The 12297-nt window shown below is 43.5% G+C and overlaps 1 protein-coding gene across 2 annotated transcripts in view; it reads right to left on the bottom strand.

The window, feature by feature from the left end:
* Nucleotides 1–12297, bottom strand: part of LOC112215038 (metabotropic glutamate receptor 8) — a 249569-nt gene that overhangs the window by 15169 nt on the left and 222103 nt on the right. The window lies entirely within an intron of this gene.

Raw genomic sequence — 12297 nt, forward strand, 5'->3', positions numbered from 1 at the left:
GTCCAATCAATCAAATCAAAATGTATTTGTCACATGTGTCGAATACAACATCTGCAGACCATGAAATGCTTACCCACGAGGCCTTTCTCAACAATGCAGAGTTAAAAAGTATGAAAAATGTGCTAAATAGAAAAAGGAAATAGTAATACAATAAATAACAAGACCAAGGTTATATACAAAGAGTACCGGCTCCGCGTCAATGTGCAAGGGTAGCCTAGTGGTCAGAGCGTTGGACTAGTAAGCGAAAGGTTGCGAGATCGAATCCCCGAGCTGACGAGGTAAAAATCTGCCGTTCTGCCCCTGAACAAGGCACTTAACCCACTGTTTCTAGGCCATAATTGAAAATAGGAATTTGTTCTTAACTGACTTGCCTCGTTAAATAAAGGTTAAAAAGGGGTTCAAGGTAATAACATAGCTATATACACGGAGTACAGCCTCTGAGTCAATGTATGAGGTAATTGAACTAATATGCAGCTAGGGGTAAAAATGACGAGGCCATCTGTTTACTATAGATAATAAACAGAGTAGCAGCAGTGTGTGTGTTGGAATGTCTGGGTTAGAGTCCAGTGAGTTCGGAGCAAGACTTGGCACTCCGATACCGTTTGCCATGTGGTAGCAGAGAGAACAGTCTATGACTTGGGTGGCTGGAGTCTTTGACAAATTCTAGGGCCTTCCTCTGACACCGCCTGGTATAGAGCTCCAGGATGGCAGGAGGCTCAGCCCCAGTGATGTACTGGGCCTTACGGTCTCATGCCAAGCAGTTGCCATACCAGGCGGTGATGCAACAGATCAAGATATTCTCAATTGTACAGCTGTAGAACCTCTTGAGGATCTGTGTGTGTGCGTATTTGTGTTTGTGCGTTAGCTCTCTTTAAGGCCGGACACACACACTAAATATTAACCTGAGAGAGAGAGTGCCTGTCCAGTCTCACCACTCCCAGTAAGTGCTGGGCTTTGAAAAATAAGCATTTCTAATGCTCAATATTGCATTACTACATCACAGTTCAGGCGCTGCGGTTTGGGTTTGGAGCGAAGATTATCAGGGAAGACAGGGGCACTAAAGCGTGGTTCGTTGCCGGAACTAAGCATTCCGCTGAATTACGAATTCCATTCCGTCGCGCTCCAATTACAAAACTCGTCCTTGACTTAAACGCTTAGCTGTGAAAAGTGACCAACCAGATGAAACGTGCTCTCCCACCGCCCACCTCTCTCTTTCTCTTTGCGCCTCTCACTGAGCCCCCACCCTGTAGTGAGCGCCTGAGGATCCTAAACTTATTCAGGCTGCCATTTGGAGTCACCTCCTCCTCTCTCTCTCTCTCTATCGCTCACCAATCAATCAAATCAAATGTATTTACAAAGCCCTTCTTACATCAGCTGATGTCACAAAGTGCTGTACAGAAACCCAGCCCAAACCTCCAAATAGCAAGCAATGCAGGTATAGAAGCTGTGTAGAAGCACCAGGGGAGAAATCATCTCTCAGTCAGTCTTAAAGTCAAATGACAAGATGTGTGAGGGACAGGGACAGTGGATGGATAACAGCAGGTAGTTCATTCAAGGCATCCATCTTCACCTCAACTAGAACTTTCGGTATATGTGACAATTCCAATTGGACTACTCCTGTATGACACCTTTGCTCCAAAACAATTGAATACATATGATGCCGCCGTGGAGTCAAAGGCAGCAATCCACATTGTGTGGACAATAACGTGTTCTATTCAAATCTATGATCATAATGGGAATCATAATGAGGATCCGGATTCCTACCTAACGTTTAACAAGAACACAGCTTACTGGCGAACCAACAATAATTATCCCTATAATAACAGTAATTGTAACAGAATCAATTGTCCATTAATTATAGTAATCATCGCATCTCCCTCAAGCCCAATATCTTCATATCCATTTCCTGCCGTTATTACAGCTAATGTTATTCCTCTGATCGAGATAGCATTGATCTTTTCTAATAGACTCACTGGGTCTGCGCTCCCTCCTTAAAAGGGAAGCCATCAACATTCAGTACAGGGTGAAAACAAGTCCAATCCCCAAGTTAAAACTCACACAACAACAAGTCACGGTAAACAAGCTAAGAGTTTCTCTCAAATCCAGCTTCGCATCACCATCATTTCATACAGCCTTCCAAATCAACATGATCTAATTATGAGTGGCTATATTTTGTTCAGTTGGCCTATTAACTACAGTGGCATTCGAAAGTATTCACCCCCCTTGGCATTTTTCCTATTTTGATGCCTTCATTAAAACCTGGAATTAAAATGGATTTTGGGGTGGGTTCTATCATTTGATTTACACAACATGCCTAACACTTTGAAGACACAAAATATTTTTTATTGTGAAACAAACAAGAAATAAGACAAAAAATCTGAAAACTTGAGCGTGCATAACTATTCAATCCCCCCAAAGTCAATACTTTGTAGAGCCACCTTTTGCAGCAATTACAGCTGCAGGTCTCTTGGGGTATGTCTCCATAAGCTTGGCACATCTAGCCACTGGGATTTTAACCCATTCCAAAACTGCTCCAGCTCCTTCAAGTTGGATGGGTTCCGCTGATGTACAGCAATCTTTAAGTCATACCACAGATTCTTAATTGGATTGAGGTCTGGGCTTTGACTAGGCCATTCCAAGAAATGTAAATGTTTCCCCTTAAACCACTCAAGTGTTGCTTTAGCAGTATGCTTGGGTCATTGTCCTGCTGGAAGGTGAACCTCCATCCCAGTCTCAAATCTCTGGAAGACTGAAACAGGTTTCCCTCAAGCATTTCCCTGTATTTAGCACCATCCATCATTCCTTCAATTCTGACCAGTTTCAAAGTCCCTGCCGATGAAAAACACCCCCATAGCATGATGCTGCCTCCACCTGTCACATTCGTCCTATTGATGAGACCAAGGCGCAGCGTGATATGAATACATACTTCTTTTAAAAAAGAAAGAACACTAAACAGACTAACAAAATGAACGTGAAGCTATATAAACCGAGTGCTGACAGGCAACTACACATAGACAATAACACACAAAACCAAAATGGCAAATGGCAACCTAAATAGGATCCCTAATCAGAGACAACAATAAACAGCTGTCTCTGATTGGGAACCAATTCAGGCCACCATAGACCTATAATAAACCTAGACTAACAAACACCCATGATATACAAAAAACCCTAGACAGGACAAACAAGCATACCCACCCTCGTCACACACTGACCTGAACAAAATAATACATAAAACATAGAAAACTAAGGTCAGGGCATGACACCACCATGCTTCACTGTGGGATGGTGTTTTCGGGGTAATGAGATGTGTTGGGTTTACGCCACATATAGCGTTTTCCTTGATGGCCAAAAATCTCAATTTTAGTCTCATCTGACCAGAGTACCTTCTTCCATATATATCTCCCACATGCCACCTTGGCGAAGACCAAACGTGTTTATTATTATTACTTATTTTTTTCTTGAAGCAATTCAGATGTATATATACTGATATCATGTGACAGATCAGGTGACACTGAGATTGTACACAGGTGGACTTTATTTAAACCAATTATGTGACTTCTGAAGGTAATTGGTTGCACCAGATCTTATTTAGGGGAATCATAGCAAAGGGCATGAATACATATTTCCCGCACCACTTTTCTGTTTTATATATTTTAGAATTTTTTGACACAAGTTTTTGTTTTTCATTTCACTTCACCAATTTTTTAAAACTATTTTGTGGATGTCCATTACTTGAAATCCAAATAAAAATCTATTTAAATTAAAGGTTGTAATGCAACAAAATAGGAAAAACGCCAAGGGGGATGAATACTTTTGCAAGGCACTGTAGGTCTCTACCAAAGGCTGTGGACACATGTCCCCAGAGGACTCCATGTGACACAGAGGGACTCGACAGCACAACAAGTCTAGGCACGGCCGATGTTCCTTTATAGTGTTCCCCGTCCTTTACTCTCCCAGGTCGGACGATGGTGATGTGCAGGTCCAGTTCTGCTCTCTTTGAGCAGTTCTGATCTGTTCTGTTTTGTCACAGTCAGATCTTGTGGCAGCATTGTCTCTCTGCTGCTGTCTCAGGTGTATCACTACATTATCAGTGTGATAGAAGTGAGGATGACCTACATCTGTTTCTCTGAATCACACAACTCAGTACACACACACATACAAACGACCATGTAGTCCCCCAGCCATTAGGCAGGCTGATAGGCCTGATGGGTCTGCCACTGCCACCAGACATGCACACACACAGGGCCTGTCGCCAACAACGACAGGTAGGACAAAAACTCTAAAACTCTCCCCGTTCTCTCACACACTCATCCACTCACCTTACACCTCTCCCTAAACTAAGGCAGGTGAGTCAGATACGTAGGTCACTACATTCTCCTGTACAGTATCTTACAGGTATCGGGGGCCAGCAGGCAGCATGCTGTACTCTGCTGTTACTGATCTGCCATGTCCTGTGATTTGACAGACAGACAGACAGACAGACAGACAGACAGACAGACAGACAGACAGACAGACAGACAGACAGACAGACAGACAGACAGACAGACAGACAGACAGACAGACAGACAGACAGAGATTTAACTCCTTCTGTAATTTCCCAGAATTATCCCTCTGAAACATCCCAGTCATGCAGACAGCCTCTGTAATGTGCCTGACATTTCCAATATGTCTCGTCTGCAGAGTAATTGAAAAGAACATAACAACCGTATCTAGGGGAACATTCAGGAAATGTTCATGTTTTTGATGTTTATTTCATTCTGTTGCCATAGTCGTTCAGTAAAAACAATGTAAAATGAGTGCTCCCCATCGCTGCAAATGAGTTTGGGTTTCGTTCTCCCAAGGCGAATGCTTGTCGTGCATGCGTATGTATGTTTTTTTTTCAAGGGTGTGTGTGTGTGGGGGGGGCTTCTCCCAAGGTGTAGTCTGCTGCATCTCTGTGTTTGATGGTGGGATCTGACACCGTCTCCTTCTACTGAAGTTTGCCAGGAATGTTCCATATCCCATCAGAATTGTTTAACTATAGTGCACAAAATATTCCATGTTAAAAATTAATGCCGCTTTTTCCATGTGTTTCTGTGTGTGATCATACAATACAGAGAATTTCTAAATGCTGTTTGAAAATGGCTGACATCATGATAGCCACGTGAAACAAAACGAGGCCTATATTGTCAAGCCTAGTGTGTGTTTGTGGATGATTGGTTGTCTGGATGGATACCTTATCTACAATAGTGTAATATACAGTACAACTACAGTAACCCAACAAGAGAGCTGTGATGTTAGCTAAATCTTCCCAGTTCTGACCTAGCCCCTGTTATCATGTACAGTAAGCTTTCTGTGATATCTCCCTAGAGCACTGGGCCCAAACTGCAGCTCCTGACGCTTTAGCCTCTCTCACTCTCGCTCTCTCGTGTTCTCGCTAGCTCTCTCTCTCTCTCGCGCTCTCGCTAGCTCTCTCTCTCTCTCGCGCTCTCGCTAGCTCTCTCTCTCTCTCTCTCTCTCTCTCTCTCTCGCGCTCTCGCTAGCTCTCTCTATCTCTCATTACAAATGTCATATTATGTGCAAAGAGTTAATGTACAAAAGGGATAATAAATCAAATATGGGTTGTATTTACAATGGTGTTTGTTTTTCACTGGTAGGACTTCTCTTATGGCAATAGGTCACAAATATTGCTGCTGTGATGGCACACTGTGGCACACTGTGGTTTTTCACCCAATAGATATGGGAGTTTAGCAAAATTGGGATTGTTTTTGAATTCTTTGTGTATCTGCGTAATCTGAGGGAAATATGTGTCTCTAATATGGTCAAACATTTGGCAGGGGGTTTGGAAGTGCAGGTCAGTTGCCACCTCATTTTGTGGGCAGTAGGCAGTGTGCACATAGCCTGTGTTCTCTTGCGAGCCAGGTCTGCCTTCAGCCACCTTTCTCAATAGCAGGGCTATGCTCACTGAGTCTGTACATAGTCAAAGCTTTCCTTAAGTTTGGGTCAGTCACGGTGGTCAGGTATTCTGCCACTGTGTACTCTCTGTTTAGGGCCAAATAGTATTCCAGTTTTTTGGGGGTTAATTATTTCCAATGTGTCAAGTAATTATCCTTTTGTTTTCTCATGATTTGGTTGGGTCTAATTCTGTTGCTGTCCTGGGGCTCTGTGCGGTCTGTGTGTTTGTGAACAGAGCCTTAGGAGCAGCTCGGGTATGGGACTCTTCCCCAGGTTCATCTCTATGTAGGTGATGGCTTTGTTATGGAAGGTTTGTGAATCGCTTCCTTTTAACGTCTCTTTTCTGGATTTTGATAATTAGTGGGTATCGGCCTAATTCTGCTCTGCATGCATTATTTGGTGATTTACATTGTACACATGTTTGCAGAATTCTGCATGCAGTGTCTCAATTTGGTGTTTGTCCCATTTTGTGAATTCTTGGTTGGTGTGCGGACCCCAGACATCACAACCATAAAGGGCAATGGGTTCTATAATTGATTTAAGTATTTTTAGCCAGATCCTAATTGGTATGTAGAATTTTATGTTCCTTTTGATGGGTCATCTGATGGTCTCTCATCTGATGGTCTCTGATGGTCTCTCAGCTCGTTAACAGCTTTGTAAAAGTTACCTGTGGCGCTGATGTTTAGGCCGAGGTATGTATACTTTTTTGTGTGCTCTAGGACAACAGTGTCTAGTTGGATTTGTATTTGTGGTCCTGGCAACTGGATATTTTTTTGCAACACCGTTATTTACTGACAGGGCCCAAGTCTGACAGAATCTGTGCAGAAGCTCTAGGTGTTGCTGTAGGCTGTCCTTGGTTAGAGACAGAAGCACCAGATCATCAGCAAACAGTAGACATTTGACTAAAGAATATGGTGGGGTACTGCAGACTGTTCTAGTGCCCTCACCAATTCGTTGCTTTATATATTGATGAGGGTGGGGCTTAAGCTGCATCCCTGTCTCACCCCACAGTTCTGTGGAAAGAAATGTGTGTGTTTTTTGCCAATTTTAACACAATTTTTGTTTGTGTACATGGATTTTATAATGTCGTATCTTTTTCTCCCTACACCACTTTCCATCAATTTGTATAGCAGACCCTCATGCCAAATAGAGTCGAAAGCTTTTTTGAAATCAACATAGCATGATAATACTTTGCCTTTGTGTCGGTTTGTTTGTTTGTCAATTAGGGTGTACGGTAATTTGGTAAAAACCCAATTTGACATTTGCTCAGTACATTGTTATCACTGAGAAAATGTTGAGTCTGCTGTTAATGATAATGCAGAGGATTTTCCCAAGCTTGCTGTGGACGCATATCCCACGGTAGTTATTGGAATCAAATTTGTCTCCACTTTTGTGGATTGGGGTGATCAGTCGCTCTCTCTCAGCCTCCTCTCTCTCTCTCTCTCTCTTTCAGAATCCTCTTTTTTATTTCTCTCTCTGTCACTTTCTCTCTTCTCTGTCACTCTCTCTCCATCTCTCTCAATTCAAATCAATTCAAAAGGCTTTATTGGCATGGGAAACATATGCTTACATTGCCAAAGCAAGTGAAACAGATAAACAAAAGTGAAATAAACAATAAAAAGTGAACAGTAAATATTACTCACACAATCTCTCTCTCTCTGAATCCCTCTCCTCTTTATCTCTACAGCTCCTCCTCTGAAGGATTAGCCTTTCCTCCCTTGCTGAGTCCCTGTTCTGTACACTCTCTGTGACAGTCCTTCCATCCCTCAATCTCCCCTCCTTCCTTTACTCCTTCCCTCCCTTCATCCATTCTCTATAGCTCTCTGATTCAGACCTTCTTTCACCCCCCCCCTCTTTTTTCTCCTTCCCTCACTTCCTTTCCTCCACTCCACTGTATCCCTCTCTATGCCTTCCTCCAACTCTACTCCCTTCCATGTGGAGTCACCTCAGTGGCGTGCCGTACAGAGCCCATTGGTCCAGGCAGATTAGGCCAGTTTAATGTTCGCATACCTGACGCGGTAATGGCCTGGTTGCGCCACTGCGTCTACGCGGGCCCCGGCGGTTAATCCTTCAGCTGGACGATGAGTAATGGCCACCAGCCTCCGTATTCACGCTGAGCCACCGGTAATAACGTCTGGAGGGGTTTTCTTCCAGAGGCTAGCCTGGTTACACTGGGGCTATAAGAGATAGCCTAGTCGGGGAAGGGCATCGAGGGAGGTTGTGTTGGAATATCATCATCCTCTTTTGCCTTAGGTCTGTGTCTGATCCTGACTACAGCCTCTCTCTCTCTCCCAACTGTACTACATCATTACTGACAAAGCTTTACTTCCAACCACCACTTTCCCCTCTCTGCCTCAGGCACCATGCAGTGAGCTTCATGTGAGCTGCTTTCAAAGCAGTATCATTTACAATTATGTAGAATAGTGTTGCTGTTACAAAACATCAACTGCATTACACTCCAACATCCCCACGGGTACACCTAGAGGGTGAACACTGAATATCTAAGGTTGATTCAATTTTAGTCTAAGTGCTGTAGCCTCAACATCTAATTAAGTATAAATCATATGCTACACAAGTGCATATGTTGTAGGGAAACCAGCTGAAATCAATCAACGTGCACTGTAGGCCTGCTGTTTATGAATATATTTATGATTTCAAGTGATTACCTGTCAAAACTGTTGATTTCAATTCCAGCCAATCTACTAACAGGAAGGGGTTGAGTCCCAAATGGAAATATTTCCCTTCATAACACACTACTATGGGCACTGATTAAAAGTAGTACACTATATAGGGATTAAGATGCCCGGGACGCAACCAGGATGTTTATGTTATAAGTGTAGTTGGTAGGCAGCTCATTTGATCTAGTCATAGATACTGTACATACAGAGTCATTATATAAAGAGACCACCTTCTGCCTTCATTGATTCTGGCCCCTGATACATAGAGCTGTCTTCAGAACTTTTCCAAATGACACCCTTTTTTTCTACTTTTGACCAGGGCTCTATAGTGCTGTATATAGGGGATAGGGTGCCATTTGGGACTCATTCCAGGCCTCTCCAGCCACGATAATAAAGCAATTTGACATTTACAATCAATACTGTAAGTCCTCTTTGAATCTCAATGAGTGTAAAGTGCATCTATCATGGGCCCTAAACACACACCAACACAGACACACATGCATACGCACACAGACAGAAATGCGCGCACACGGGCACATACAGTACACGGATGCACACACACACACAGGCACACACACGCACACAGACATGCACGCACACACACGCACATACAGTACACGGATGCACACACACACAGGCACACACGCGCACACACACGCACATAAACACACACACGCATGAGGAATATTGGATCAGGTAATGAGTACTGAGAAAACAGTTTGTTTTTGGAGAACACGATTCAATATGGTCAATCTAAGCATCAGAATAGAAATACCCCTGAGGACAAAGTGATCTGTGTCTGGCCTGGGTGCATGTTTGTGTGTGTGTATTTGTGTGTGCATGTTCATTTTACTCAGCCTGTATCAAAACAACAGTCTTCGATCAGCACTTCAACTGAATCAGCCTCCTCATTTTGACAAGCAGCATCTTCAATGAGCGAATCTTCACGTTCACTCATTGAAGAGACAAAACCCAATTTGTTTTCATGCTTTGTGTGTGTCCCGACATTTCTACGTGTCAAAATGCACAAATCAATTCCCTCATTTGATTCAATTTTGACCACCCTTCCTCTGTCATCACATCCCACAGCACAGTGACATGGAAGTGATGAGCAGAATCACAGCTCTGACACTAGTTGTTGAAGCTCTGTTTAGCTCTTATTCTTCCCGGCGTCACATCCACACACCAAATCACTTATGCAGTGTGTGTGTGTGTGTGTGTGTGTGTACAGAGTTGGCCAGTATTTCTGTTACATGTATTTGAAATATGTATTTCAATTACTTCTGAGTACACTCCAATGTATTTTGTAACAAGATACCTTCCAGGGCTGTATTTTGAAAAAACAAAATACTTTTTTATAGCTGTTCACCATTTTGTGGCCGACCTTTCACCCTGCATTGGTATCAGAAGTCTGATGACACTATGGTGTGATAAGAGCGTCTGCTAACTGAACTAAATATACATGTACATATATGTAAAACTAACAATTGCAACGCATGCTGAGAATTATTTAAATGATCTCCGCCCAAAAATAAAGCCAATAATTAATACCCAGTGTATTATTTTGGAATGTTAATTTTCACAAATACATTTGGTAATTTAGCAGACACTCTTATCCAGGGTGACTTACTAAACTCAGCAAAAAGATAATTTGAAAAAAATCCAAATAACTTCACAAATCTACATTATAAAAGGTTTAAACTCTGTTTCCCATGCTTGTTCAATGAACCATAAACAATTCATGAACATGCACCTGTGGAACTGTCGTTAAGACACTAACAGCTTACAGACGGTAGGCAAATAAGGTCACAGTTATGAAAAATTAGGACAATAAAGAGGCCTTTCTACTGACTCTGAAAAACACCAAAAGAAAGATGCCCAGGGTCCCTGCTCAACTGTGTGAACGTGCATTAGGCATGCTGCAAGGAGGCATGAGGACTACAGATGTGGCCAGGGCAATAAATTGCAATGTCTGTACTGTGAGATGACTAAGACAGCGCTACAGGGAGACAGGAAGGACAGCTGATCGTCCTCGCAGTGGCAGACCACGTGTAACAACACCTGCACAGGATCGGTACATCCGAACAGGATGGCAACAACAACTGCCCAAATTACACCAGAAACGCACAATCCCTCCATCAGTGCTCAGACTGTCCGCAATAGGCTGAGAGAGGCTGGACCGAGGGCTTATAGGCCTGTTGTAAGGCAGGTCCTCACCAGACATCACCAGCAACAACGTCGCCTATGGGCACAAACCCACTGTCCCTGGACCAGACAGGACTGGCAAAAACTGAGTCGCGATCTTGTCTCACCAGGGGTGATGGTCAGATTCGCATTTATCGTCGAAGGAATGCCCGTTACACCGAGGCCTGTACTCTGGAGCGGGATCGATTTGGAGGTGGAGGGTCCGTCATGGTCTGGGGCAGTGTGTCACAGCAACATCGGACTGAGCTTGTTGCCATTGCCATTTACAGGGAAGACATCCTCCTCCATCATGTGGTACTCTTCCTGCAGGCTCATCCTGACATGACCCTCCAGCATCACAATGCCACCAGCCATACTGCTCGTTCTGTGCGTGATTTCCTGAAAGACAGGAATGTCAGTGTTCTGCCATGGCCAGAGAAGAGCCCGGATCTCAATCCCATTGAGCACTTCTGGGACCTGTTGGATCGGAGGGTGAGAGCGAGGGCCATTCCCCCCAGAAATGTCCAGGAACTTGCAGGTGCCTTGGTGGAAGATTGGGGTAACATCTCACAGCAAGAACTGGCAAATCTGGTGCAGTCCATGAGGAGGAGATGCACTGCAGTACTTAATGCAGCTGGTGGCCACACCAGATACTGACTGTTACTTTTGATTTTGACCCCACCACCCTTTGTTCAGGGACACATTATTCAATTTCTGTGAGTCACATGTCTGTGGAACTTGTTCAGTTTGTGTCCCAGTTGTTGAATCTTGTTATGTCCATACAAATATTTACACATGTTAATTAAGTTTGCTGAAAATGAACGCAGTTGGCAGTGAGAGGACGTTTCTTTTTTTTGCTGAGTTTATTCACAGCCAGTGCATTCATCTAAGGAAGATAAACCACAACACGTCACAATCGTAGCAAGTAAAAACGTTTCTGTAACCGTTACTGAGAGGGATGTGTGTGTTTCTACCAGTAACATTAGTGCAAACAAAGTTTGCCTACCAGAATCATTGTGGAGCTGAACGCTCACCTCGACACAGCATTTGTTTACAGGCCTAATTGGGGCATCCATACAAGTGTGTGTCAGCTGCCTGGCAACAGAGGAAAGAGAACTAAAATAATGCAGTAAACGGGTGATGGTGTGACTCAGCGATGAGCTTTAATGAGGACCTCTTCTCATCTCCAACCTCTTCTCCTCTCCTGTGGGTATTTAATGTTTTACAGTGTCCCAGCTATTTCCCCTCCGTCTCTAACGTTGTGGAGAGTCGCATCTGAAATATACCCTTTGCCAAACAGCAGTGGAACATTCACTGAAATTCCACTGTGCAGAAAAGCTTTTCAAATGACCTGGAAGTACCATTCTCCAAGTGCAGCTGGCGCAAACCTGACCTCCAGCACACAGCAGGTCAGAGGTTATACAGAGGTACTACCTTTTGTTTTCTCAAGCTTCCCAGAGCCCTGCTGGGCTGAATATACCCTGCTAATCTACCGTCT

The sequence above is a fragment of the Oncorhynchus tshawytscha genome, linkage group LG15, assembly GCF_018296145.1.
Source record: "Oncorhynchus tshawytscha isolate Ot180627B linkage group LG15, Otsh_v2.0, whole genome shotgun sequence".
Classification (NCBI taxonomy): Eukaryota; Metazoa; Chordata; class Actinopteri; order Salmoniformes; family Salmonidae; genus Oncorhynchus; species Oncorhynchus tshawytscha.